At 43.2% G+C, this 13,308-nt stretch overlaps 1 protein-coding gene across 4 annotated transcripts in view; it reads left to right on the plus strand.

The window, feature by feature from the left end:
• The first annotated feature begins 479 nt into the window (after positions 1 to 479).
• Positions 480 to 13,308, plus strand: part of ALPK1 (alpha kinase 1) — a 52,077-nt gene continuing 39,248 nt past the window's right edge. For 3 of the 4 annotated variants that reach the window (XM_026076743.1, XM_026076741.1, XM_026076745.1), the window contains exon 1: positions 480 to 706. The gene's annotated coding sequence lies outside the window, so the exon portion shown is untranslated. Of the gene's footprint in view, positions 707 to 2,176; positions 2,221 to 13,308 lie in introns of those variants that run through there. The other variant, XM_026076742.1, reaches the window with a different exon arrangement.

Raw genomic sequence — 13,308 nt, forward strand, 5'->3', positions numbered from 1 at the left:
GGCCGCCTCCCGTCGTGCGCGGAGAGCGGGCGCCCGGCGTCCTGCGTGCTCCCTGCCCTCTCCGCCGGGACGGGACGGGCTGGGCTGGGCTGTCAGCGCCGGGCGCCGCCGCTGCTGGGAAATGGGTCGTCAAAGCCCGGCGGGCGCGGCGCGGCTCGCGGCAGGGGGCGGGCGGACGGGAGGGGAGGGGAGGGAAGGGGGGGAGCGGCGCAGTGCGGCCAACGGCCGCTAACGGCCCCAACGGCCGCGCGCGGCGGCGGTTGGGACGGGCGGCCGCGCGCCGGGGGCCGAGCGCGAGTGCGGGGCGAAGCCGCAGCTCGGTACGCGCTCGGCGCCCAGGCTTGACATAGCGGTGGGCAGCGCTGGGCGCCTGCCGCCGTTCAGGGCGAGCGGAGGGGGCAAGGCGAGGAGGCGGTTGGGGTTTTTTTTAATGCGCAGGAGAGACGCCTGAGCGTGGCGGATTATCACACACGTTAAAAGCTGTGAATGCAGGCGGCAGAATACGCGGAGGAAGCTCTCTGTAGTAGGAGCAGGGTCAAAGGGCTTAAAGCACCACGGCTGGGCGGTGAGGAAGCAGCGTGTGTGAGCGGCGCGGGGCAGGCTGCGTAAAAACACCGCTGCGTGCGGTGCCTGTTGCTGGAGACGCGGGAGGTGAACTTAGCTAAAGACCCTGGGGATCTTGCCTTGAGATGGAGGGATGAACCAGGTGATTGATTCCTCAAGGTCATCTTCAAAGCCTCTTGTTTATCTGTTTTTACCACTGTTATTTCTGTTATTTCAAGCTGAAGGAAACAGGTTGTGGGATGTTTGTAAATATGGAGCAGTGTACCCATATTGGTATCCCTTGGTACATAAGGTGTCCTGGGAAGCAGGTGTGTGTCCTTGGCGTGGTTTTTCAATGCCTATTCAGTTCCCAGCCCGTGTACTCCTTAGACTGTGTTTTTCACATGTGCTTCTTAAAACCGCATGGGATATTCAGCCCAGTTTTGCATTTGGGGGGAAGAAAAATCAATCTGTGTTCTCCAGGTACTAGGGAATTCTTACATGACTTCTCTGAAAATATACAGTTGTTTTTCTATTACAGTGTATAAGTGGAAAAAATAGTCTCAGCTCTATCTGGGATTTTATACAGATGTGTAAAAATCTTGTGTTTGTGAGCATTTTACTACATGAGTAGTCACACTGATGCCACAAAGTGTGTGAGCCTGAGTTTGCAGGTCCAGATCTCAGAAAAATTAAAATCTTTTCAATTGCAGACTCCCAAAACATTAACCCTTTGAAAGGTAACAAACACTAGTTAGTAGAATGTTTTAAATATAACAGTTATTTGATAATGTTTTATAATCAAGAATAAACTATTCAGTTATTCTGTTCTGCTTGAAGCAAAAGTTGTTGAGTTTTATTGACCTGCCTTTGGTAAAAATCTAGTCTTCTCTTGGCTGTTTATCTAAGCTGAGCTGAAAACTGGCAGTCCTAGGGCACCCTTACCTAATAGGAAATATGTCTAATAGGAAAAATGTGCAATCCTCTCTCAGCTGCTTAATTTTTCTTAATAAGTAAGATTATTCCCATACACATGCCAGAGGCAGAGTGTAGAATACAAGTTTTGATCTCAACCTTAATCCTAGACTATTCTGTGCCCCCCATGTATATTTGTGTAGCATTGGCACTAAAAAAGGTGTTGTGTCTTAAGTACAGGAAGTTTGATTGCTTTGGCTTAGGTTATAAAAGGTTTGTGTCAGTCCATATAAACTTCATTTACAGGTTCTTTTTATTTAGTCAATAAACGGGGAAATTGGTGCTAGTTTGCTAATTTCTTTGGCAATTGTTTTCATACAATATAGTCTGGGTGCAGATAAAAGCTCTCTGTTGCACATGTCTTTCTCCCTTTATATCTGAAAAACAAGGTTAAATTTTGTTTTGAAAGAAATCATTTTGAAAAGCGGATAATGAAAACAGATTCTGTAAAGTTCCTCACTTACTAGAATGCTTTTTTTGCAGCAATCTGGGCTGGGCACGTATGTTCACACAAAAATGCTTTGCTTTCTTCTGGAAAACCCACAGTTGTGCAATCATTCCATTTATTGCATATGCTGATTGCTGTAATTCCTCCTCGCCTTTCATTCCCGGAAGTAGAGCCTATTTTCAAGACTTCTGTGCTGTGAGAGAGCCAGATCTTTTTTGATCAAATTATTTTGATACCGGTAGCTATTGAGCTATGTGAGTACTCTCTTCTTTTTTTCTAGGGTTATGTAACCTCATACTAACTGCGTATTTCTTGCTAGCTTTTGAATTAAATACAGCTCTACATGACTTCATACAGGAGATGACAGGAATTGGATTTAATGCTCCTTTCTTCTGCAAGTTTTACATTGGTTGGAATGCCACCAGCTTCAGGAAAACGACTCCAGGTTTCCTCTTGTATGAGAAAAGACTCAGGCTCTTTGCATTCATATTTGTGGGTGTAGTCTTAAGCGTTTACTGCAGTAATAGTTACTTGGTTTACTAGAGTTCATTCCTGTGGGGGGGGGGGGGTTGGGGGGGGAGGGGAGGATTTCTTTAGACAAAAAGGGAAACTGCAAATAGATGCCCAAAGCTTGTAGGGCTGGGCAGCATTGTGTTGTGCACAAGACACTGGGGCTTGAGCCAGGTGAGCTGATGTCAACATTTCCCTTGTGCTTTTTTTACAAGGCCTATTTGGTTTTACCCACTTTACTTACTGGGAAGAAAAGGCACTTTGCTTCCTGGAATTGATAATCGAGGTAAATTTGAAATCTCAGTCACTTTGGGAATAGAAACCTGCACAAGCCAGATTGCACAGCCAGTGACACATAGCTTCTCCTTGGATTACAAAGGGAGTGCTGGGTGGGTAAATAAAGACGGAGCAGAGCCATGTTTTCCATTCATGTCTTCTGACTGGCTCTGTTTTTAAGACACCTGTATTCATTGCCTTACCAATTGTAAGAGAGGAGGAAGTACTAAAAAGAGTAATGCCCATTACTTTAAATGAGTGTTTCCTCTGATACCAATGTGCTGTGGTGCTTATTTATCATGTCCAGTGTGGCTTCTCTTTGTGGATATCAGTTACATATTAGAGATGCTAGCTGTTTGGGCTGGTTAAATATTTGTAATGGGTGGTTATGGTAAGTTAAGAGATGGGGGGGGTTGTTGTGGTGTTGTGTTTTAACAACTTTGGTCCGATTCTTAAGGCCAAAAACTTTGGTCTGATTTCCTAAGGCTTTGGATAACTCCAGATCCCAAATATATAAATCTGTAAAGTGGAAAATTCTGGGAACTCTTAAACTGCTTTCAGTCATGATCAGCTTTGAAGACCTGAGAGTCACTGAAGGCAGATATATTTCTTTCTCTTTTCAGAAAGTTCATCTTAGGTAATAAGAGTATTAAAAAGAAAGCAATAAGAAATAAAGTGTATTCTGAGTTAGTGAGTGAAAGGACAGGGCTTTTTTTATATATATATTTATTTATTTATTTATAAATTTTTTGGTGGGGGGGGTGTAACCCAGCTAATTGTTTTTTGGCTAGCTGAGCACAAAACTTCTCTCCCCCTCACCCCCTGGCTTGCCCTGTAGCCATTCTTTATCTGTTGTGGAAGAACATAAAGTTCGAGTGACTTTTGATTCCTTTCAGAGATTCAGTTTGTCATCCCTGTTGCTTTGCCTGGACTGTGCAGAAGGTTTGCTTCTGAGGCACGTGGGCTTTTTAAAAGAGTTTCTCTTGTTATCAAGTTGAACTGTTACCTTTTGATTTCAGTGATGTTCATAGGACAAAGCCCTGTCAGTGAGTACCACAGAAAAATCTACAGGCTTTAAATATTAAAGGTGACTGATGATACACGCAGTAGAATGTTATTATTTGACAAATTTGATTTTGATAGAAAGCGTGCCCATTTTATGGTGATTGAGAGGTACATTTGTTTTGACACGTCTGTAAAACATATTTGGTAGTTACTTGACTGGCAGTTTGTGCTGTAGCATTGAAGGTCAGCAGCTATTCCCACCTACTTCTTCTGCGATACAGCTTCCCATGTAAAGATGGACAACTAAAGGAGCAGCAGGTGTAGCTGAGTTTCCTGTATTTGCTAAGGATAGTTAGTGGATTGCTAAGTTGTCTTTTCCAGGAGTGGCCAGTGACTTCACTGAACTGAAGTCAACAAAAAAATAGATGAAACTTTAACAAAACATTCCTGTAATGGTTTTCTGCATGTTCTGGCACACTGAGCTGTTGGCAAGGCTTTTAATGATCCACCTTTATTATAAGTCAGGAATTCTGTGATAGACAGATAATGTTTTTCAGGTATTTAGGAAACATGTTCTTTTGTAGTTCTGTTTCTCTTGCTGTGTAAAGCCATTCTGCAGACCTATGGTTGGAGACAAGATATGAGGCTAGTTAATAGGTAGCCTGGACAAGTTTGACACTTTCTACTTTTCTCTGCTATTTAAATGAGTATTATGAAAGAATCTGCATCCTGTTAGCTCAACAGCGTCTGGCCTGCTTTCAGTGATGCTGAGATCTCGCTGTGGTTCTTTCCTTCCTTCCCAAGGCCAAACTTTTACAGGTGGCTATCAAAACGGCAGATGTAGTCCACAGGCTTGCCAGTCGTGTGACAGAACGGTTTTAGGTGTAAAGGGGAACCGTGCTTGTAAAAGCTGTAAGCAGAATTAGTGGGGTTTTGGTAACCTTTTTCTGGTTGGTGGGCTTCTCGCTCCCTAGTGCAGTGGCTTTGTTAATGGTGTCATCATGTGAACACTGAAGTAGAAGCTGTGATTTAGTCGTGACCTTCTATGTCAAACTTTGCATTAGAAAATACCTGTGGTACACTTGAATGCATTGTTGGTTTTTGTTTTAAAAGCGAGTATGAGGAGATGCTGTTACTCTGCAAGGTTGAACTCTCACCACAAGGGGACATAAGCAATGCATTCATGTGCTGAATATCATATGTGTTAAACATCTGAAGTGCAGCTTATGTAGTGGGTTTAGTGGAAAGCCTATGAAAAATGTAATAGCTGAGTGAGTGAGTTACCACCCCAGCCCTTTCCTTGTTTCCCTCATTTGTTCAGCCCCTCTGGCACATGGCCAAATAGACTTGCAGTCTGTTCACTCACTCTCCCCAGCATTACAGGCCTTGCGTCTACTGTGTTGCGGTGAGCGCGTGTCGCGCAGGCCCAGGCGTGCTCCGTGGCAGGATGTGCGCTGAACTTGTATCTGGGGTGTCCCAGGGCCCCCGCCAGCTCTTTGGGCAGCCCGGAGGTGGCTCGAAATGGTCCTTCACGCTTCAGGGATGCACAGAGCTGAGGAGGAGGAGCAGTAGTGGTTACTGAGAGCTGATTAGTGCTTTAGAGCCCTAAAGCCCAGGGCCGGTGGATGTGTTTACTTGCGCGTAGACCATGCTAGGGATTAATACTCACTGCCTAAACCTGTGAATATCATGCGTGTTGGATTCAACTACCAAGGCTATGCCCTTCTGCTGCTCTTCCTCTCAGGCTATCTCACTTCCCGTTTCTTGACCCAGTTCAAGTTAGCCCAGCTAACTGGGAAATGGTCGGAGCAGAAATATGTACAGTATAGCTTTCCCGTTGCCGCTCCGCAGTTCCTGGCTGCCCTGTGCAGGCCCCTGAAGGTGCAGTAGCCGGTAGGTGGCAATGTTTGATCAGACACGGGGGGCCGCGGGCCCTGCGCCGCTCGGGGCTGCTCGAGGGCTCCTGGAGCAACCCGCAGCCCCGGAGCCGGGCAGAGCGGGGGCCCGAGCCCCGGTGCCCCCCGGCGCCCCCGAGGCCAGTGTGCCCGTTTGCAGCACGGCCGCCAGCCCTGGCGGCAGGGCTGGGGTTCCCGGCCACGAGGGAGGGTCCGTTCTGCAGCCAGTTCGCCCCCGTGTCCTCCCCGGGGTCCCCCAGGCACTGCAGCGCTCTGAACAGGTCCTCTGCCTGAGAGGGCAAAGATTCTCATTTATTCATTTTTAAGTGGGAATTTACCATTTTAATATTGCAAGAGCTTGTTGTGGTACTTTAAATAAACTGTAATAACAACAGCGGTAGCTTCCAAGAGTTCATTTGGGAAAGGCATAAAAGAGTAAGCAGCAACCTGTAGCTAGGTTCTGCAGTTAATTGTTATTACCTTGCAGCAGCCAAGTGCCTCACGTTTAAATAGAGAAGAAATATGCCTGGCTAGTCAAATAAACATGGTATTCAGCAACCTGTAGTGTATCTGTACAGAACCACCATAGGCACATATATTCCAAATATAAAGCAAGATAGTCAGCTGGATCTCAGCGTGAGAGGGAAGAGATATGCACAAGAAGGAGTTGCACTCACTGAAATTTTGGATCCCGCTTCCAAAAATAGCTCCACACCATGAAGCAGTTAGGAGGTATTCCAAAGGAAAAAGGGAGTGCAGTTCCGTCCATGTTTTATTTACTTCTTCAGTCCTCCTTTACTCAGGAAAAAGAATGCTTCTGTTTTCAATCTCGTCTGACCTGAATCAACTCCTGATGATGCTGCTTCTCTTGACTAGTGGGGAGAACTGTATCTTACAAGATGGACTCTGTCTAGGCCACTCCTAGTACTTTCTTGTTTTCTTTCTGTTTCACCTTCATGATCTGCCTCTGGTTTTCCACCCGAACCCGTCTTGTTTTTTCCCCCTCTGTCTTCTCCCCTATTTTTCTGTACTATCTCAATTTCTCTTCTGTCTTCCTGCCCCTCTTGTTGTTTGGTGTTCTTGCCTCTTGCCATCTTCTTGATTGTTTTTCCTACCCTCCTCGGTCATTCTCTCCAACCTGTGTTTGTTTTGTCACTGGGGCCTGTAGAATGACTTGCAGGACAGTGAAACCACACTGTCATGGGATGTCAAGGGATAAGGTAAACACGAGCAAGAGGCTGTGAGGTGGAACGGACTGATCCCTTTCAGCTTGTTGGCATCGCACAGCAAGAACCTTGAGCTGACCCAACAGTGAATCTTCAGCATCTCCTTCCTTATTTTGTCTAAGGGATGGCAACGTTCCCTGTAAATAACTGGTAGAGAGCCAGGGCAGGAAAGAAAAAAGGACAGCAGGGACAGTATGGAAAGAGGTGGAGACATTTCTTGTTACTTGGAGCCCCCTCTTACTGACGGTTGTGACTTTGGAGGAAGGCTCATGCAGTGCAGCACTCTGTGGGAGACAAGCTATGTGTGATCCCAGCTTTCATGAGCAGTGGGGACAAGAAGTGGAAAGAGAAGAGTAAGGGAGGTCCAGTGCCACAGAACAGGTACTCAGTAATTGCTCCTTGCTTAAAATTATACACAAATCATCTTTAAACCCTGATCCATAAGAAGAATTGTCAGCTCTTCCCCGTTGTCTTTTTTTTTTTTTTGAAGTTGGAATGAAGACTGAAGTCTAAGCATTTTGGAGCAGAGTGTTTCTCAGAGAAGAGTGTCTTAATGAATTTCAATGGAGCTGAAAATGAGAAATCATTCGTGCAACTTAGAAAAACACACTGGGGATGAGTATTCTGTACACAGTTGCTAACTGCAACTGTACTCATTCCTCACAGCTGTAGAATAAAGGAACTCTCTCTGTTTTTTAAAAGTGGTTAGAAAGCAGGGATTTATTTGGTAGTTAGCCCTACTGGAGTTGTCTTTGTTTACCAAAGCTGGGAGTCCAGCTTTCAGTTATTTGATGGTCTTCTGTCTTCAGCTGTATATGGAAGTGATTTATCAGTGGAAGGTTCGATCCTCTAGTTTTAGGGAGAAGTATACGCCAGCTAGAAGTGTAGAGACTTACATTTGTTATTTTGTGAGACTTCTCGCAAATTAGAAAGAGAAAAGATTTGGCATACACATCAAGTTTTTCCTTCTGCTTAAGTTCCAGTGACTTTAAAAGCTAGTGCTTTGGGACTATCTGAGGCATTCCATTTATGACTTGGTAAATTAAATTCTTTTGTTTTCCAGTTAGTCTAGTTCATGTAAAGCAGGCTGTAAATTGGTTACACAAAATAAGGAAGACCTCTCTCTAGCTCCCCATTCATGAACAAATAAATTTTGTGACCATACAGTCAAATGGAAATACAGCAGGTCCATTCATATCATGTTTCAAGTCTTTTAAGTTTACCTAGAGATGGTTAGGGATTGTTTCCCAGCGGTGTAGAATTCGTATGTGATTTAGGCATTTTTTTCCCCCCCCTATAGATACACTGTAAACCTCTCACATATGTCCTAGAGACTCTTTATAATATCTGAGTTTTTGACCTTGTCAGATTTCACAAGCTAAACAAGACCGGATGTTATCGACGCTTGTTGAAGAGAAGTCTGTGTTGCTCTTGGTAGTCCAGTGTGACACCTTGCCTGAGTCTGTGCAGTAGACGGCATGCCAGGAAATGGAAGTTCCATCTTTCATGTCAGGTCTAAAGTTGAAGATGTAAACAAGGAAAACTTGAATTGGTGTATTATAACCAATCAAGCAGTGGATTTTCAACTTTTATAATCCGACTGATCAGCTATGACCATCAGGAGACCTGATAGTGTTCTTTGCAAGAGCTGGAATACTAGTGCAGGTTTCCTACTAAGATTACGCTTCAGGAAAGTAGGTTCTCCCCAGCTGACAAGCCTTGTGTTACCAGTTTGGTACGGGGCTCTTTGCTCTTTCCCCTTCTAAAGAACTGAGCTGTGGAAGCTGTCCAAAGCTGCACTTTCTCAAGGTGGCCTGATATCAGCCACCAAATAAGCAAAGGCTCAATAATCAAAGGCATCACAATACCTAGAGTGGCTAGTGGCAAATATTTTTAATACTGTATTGGGAATTGGTAAGAGTTTATGATAAAATGTATTTGCTGCATTTAAAATCTGTTTTTTCTTGCTCTGAAGTAAATCCATTGGAGTGTAAAAATTGTGACAACTGACCTAAAATTTACAGAAATGATTTGGCTGAAAGAAGAAACTTCATGACTTCAGCGCACTTTGAAACAGCCTCCTAAATACCATTTAGATACTCCTTTACATGTTCCACCTGAGGAGTGATATGGTTTTGTCTTCCAGATATATAGTGGCAGTTCTAAATTTTGTAGGATATTCGACATTTAGGATGAAGTGCTTTTTTTTAAAAACAAGCAACTTAAACATTGCCTTCACAGGGATGAGATTTTACCATAGGGACTGAGTCTTATCACTCTCTCTGGTTCTACACTGTTTAAATGGAGATAATTTCCTGTGTAAAAGATTGCTGAAATAAATGTGAGTCTTTCCACAAACAGGGCTTTAAGGTGGAGTAGGTACAAAAAAAGAAGGGAGGGAACCCTGTTTTGACAAATATTCTTACTTTGGCATCTCCCGTTTCTTTCCCATTCAGGGTTATATTGTCTGTCGTCCTTTAAGACTTGAGCCATTGTAACCTGCTGTGTTTCAGAAGCCTTGAAAAAGTTGAACTGTGAGACAGAGCTTTTACCAAAGGAAGCTGATGCCTGGTTCATCTTTACCTTGTGTTGTTCCAGTAACCCTCCCTTTGAGCAGTTGCTCTCTGAAATTTAGCAGCGAGGTGTTTGTACCACATTAGGTGTGTATGCTTTAGCTGTAAATCCTCACTGAGAGGTAGTGAGGGCAGCCTTGTATTTCTTCCTCCTTGTGTAGCCCCCTTATTTGGGGGCAGGGAGGTTCTAGCCCTTAAGATTCTTGGTGATGAAAACAGTAGGATTTCACAACACAGGGAGCATTAGTTCATGGGTTTGTGTGTAGCCTCACAAGGGAACTCTGTTCAATAGGCTTCAAAGTGATTCAGCCATGGCATAACCATGGCTGTGGCCACATGTGATATAGCCTGTAGCTCTTTAAAGAGGATTAGCCTTAAATCAGGGACAGCATTCATTGCTGGATTTCATGTAAAGTAGAATATGCTAACGAAATGGAAATGTCTACAGCAAACGTTGCATAATATTGCAAACCCTCAAAATTGAGCTTTGTGTCTTGATATCTCTGCTGGAAGTCAAACTTTTATATTCTGTTTGTTACTTGGAGAAAAAGTGAAGTTTGTAATATCACCACGATTTCTCTTTAGCAAAGCTAAGAAGATAACAACAAAAATTTGAAGGTAACTTTTCAAACACTATCAAATGTTTTAATGATGTCACAGCTTTCCAGCAGAGAGAAAATCCACCATATCTTAAAATGTATTCGTTTGACTCTTCTGAAACAGGCATAGGCTTGGTTCGATTCTTTGTTCTTTCCCTTTCTGTCCTTCCGTTGATTTAAAGGACAGGTTTGGGCTTACGGAAGTTTCAGGATCGGTCCTGCAGAGAGACAATATTTCTGACATGCGTTTCTGAGCCATTTCATCCTTTTAAAGCATCTTCTGTCTGTACATCAGCCTCAGTTGACAGGATTTAGCTTGAGAATTTTTGAGAATTAATATTGTGTATGTGTATGCATATATATATATGCATATATATATATATAATCTCCCTAAAACATCAAGGGGATCAGTGATTCAGACTGTCTAATTTGAGAAGCTGTGAAGGATTTTATTTGCAGAAGGTCATAAATGCCTCCAAAAATCATTTTAACATGAGCATTGGGAAATCACTGGCCCCTTCTTGAAAGCCTTGGGTGTGTTGTTACGTGTAAAGGAACCCATTCTTATCGCATTAGCGTGTGGTATGTAATTAATAAAGATGATTCCAGGTATAATGTTTAATGCCACTTAATTGTAAACTTCACAGGAAATTTGTTATCCTGATATGAAACCAGTTCAGTGCCTGGACTTGAAACCTTTGCACGTGGAAACATTTAGACCTGCCGCGAGTGATCTCCTCCCACAAGTAAGCAGGCATTCATGTGGGGCTCTGCCATATCAGCCCAAGGGCGTGTATGTGTGGCCAGGGTTTTGATGCCTGTGCAGCACATTCAGACAAATACTTGATATACAGTGATGGACATAATACACCCCAATGGGTCGTTTTGCTTTTTCATACTTACAAGTGAAGACTTGAAGTGCCTCATCCCAGTGTGCTGGGAAATAAAAGCCCCAAGAAAGACTTTGGGAAGAAGATCCTTCTGGCTCCATTTCCCAAACGTGAGCTTTCATTACTTGGTAGTTTTTCACTCTGCACAGCCCCACAGCTTAGGATTTTGTTGTTTTGGGATTTTTTTGTTGGTGGGTTGTTTTTTATTTTGCAGTTTTGAAGGGTTTTTCTCTGTAGACGTGGAGGGGTGGTGATACATATTCATGAAAGAGAAGTCTTTCCAGCCCCTATTAGCATTGACAAAGACTTAGCTGTTTCACACAGCAAGCTGACTGGAATTGTGTGGGGCCTGCCTGACCAGATTAGAGCAAACAGCAAGCTTATTCCTCCAGTCTTTCGGCCTCGCCTTCCTAACAATTTCCCCAATTGTCATTTTGACAAGGCTGTCATTAGGTGATGGCTTCTTTTGGCCATTTTCAGATAAAGATAATTTCCTTAACTTCCATTTTATTTGACAACAAGTAGTTTGGGAGAGAAAGGAAGTGCTTCAGTAGTTTATGGATTAAGGGTTTGTCACTTCAAAGGCATCTTTGATCTAAAAATATGTGCTGTACCAAATTCATTATGTCTTCCTTTTTTTTTAACTTTTTAATTTATCGATCTGCCCCTCAGTTATTCTCTTTTCTGCATCCCCTAGTGGTGCATGAGATAGCAATGATGAGGGGAAAGAGCCCAAATTGCCACTCTGAAAAGTCATTACTAGGGCAAAACAACAGGTGCTTTTGTTCAGCACTAAGCACTGGCTCCATCACAGATCTGGTTTTAGCCAGAGATCCTGCCTGCTCTTATCATGGGAGGGATATTTAATTTGGGTGTAAAGATTGGTTAAAAATTTGGGGAAGACGGAGAAATATCTAGGAACATATGTGCCATGAGGACTGACTTTCTAATGTATTTTATATTTGTCTGGTCACTCCTCTTAAGATTGAATGGCCTAAAAATGTGGATCTCATACAGGGAACATTTAGCAAAATGGAGCTTGTATAGTTCAGTGATCAGGTTGACTCCCAAATGTTTCATTTAATGAGCTCCATGAGGTGGCCAGTAGCCCTGTGTTTTTGTTATAAAGTTTTCCGTGGATGATCAGCCCCTCACCTCCCGCTGCCATCCTTAAAACCTGGCTGGTATTACAAAAGTTCATGCAAGCAACATTCTGTGATTAAGGTTAGCTTTGAAATAAAGGTCTGGAGTTCCTTTTTTTTTTTTTTAATAAAAATAACTTTAAGGAATGTTTTGTTTCTGTGCTGCACTAAAAAATCCCAACCATCATTCTAACAGACAAAAACATAAAAGCACTTTTCTTGTTCTGCTTACAACTTAGACACTCTTCCACAAAGCACTAATCTCAGCTTTGGACAAGGTAGGTAAGGGCACTGTTGAATGTAGTATTTGCCTGGACTTTATCCACCAGAGGAGGAGTGTTCTTAAGCACAGATCTGTACTGGCAGAATTAACATTTGGATACTTAGCTCACTCTTCTACAAAGAAAGCAGGACATGGTGTTAGTCTGAATACAGATCTAGAGCTAGGCTTCTGCAATGTTTGGGCTAGCCAGGTTAGGTGCTGCGTTTCACTTTGGACCCTTCTCTGCTTTCTTAGCACTCGGCAAAACTTTGTTCTCCATTACATCAGGGTGAATCTATCATGGTAGTGATGTTACTCTAGCCTTACACAGGCTTAACTGTGACTGGAATTTGTTCTGTATTAATATTAATATCAGTTCCATCTAATTACTTTAGCTTCTTCTGTAATGCTACCTCTGTAGTCTGCCCAGCCAGATAACCATCTCCTTGCTGCTGGAGGCTGTTTCTGATCCCATTTCTAAACAGAAGCACTTCTGCTTCAGCTCTGGCTGGGGTAGCTGTGCAGAGGCTGACTTGTTTTTTCCTTTTGCCTGCTAATTGGCTGAGACCACCAGAATTTGGAGGACACAGATGTCACTGATAGTTTGCCTAGGGAGCACATTCATGCCCATCTGTTGCAGTCTAGAAGGCTGTTCATATATCCACAAGGCCTTCATTTAATTCTTGTCAGAAAGTAATGTAAATCCAGTTTACCTCAGAGGTCACAGCCAAGATTTATGCCAATGAGCCCCCTGCAATTTACACACACTGTAGTTGTATAGGATGAAAAGAAAGCCTTTCATGTTGGTGCATATTAACAAGAAAGCTTGCCTTAGGAGAGGCTTTTTGATTGAGGTTCTTCCTTATTTTAATACAGCCAATGCCAGTTGGTATATCCAGCTTTACCAAGAGAAAACATCTAATCTTTAAGCCAGAGAAGTAAAATAAATAAATAAATAAAGCCC

Source organism: Apteryx rowi, unplaced genomic scaffold (assembly GCF_003343035.1).
Source record: "Apteryx rowi isolate R43461 unplaced genomic scaffold, aptRow1 scaffold_438, whole genome shotgun sequence".
Classification (NCBI taxonomy): domain Eukaryota; kingdom Metazoa; phylum Chordata; class Aves; order Apterygiformes; family Apterygidae; genus Apteryx; species Apteryx rowi.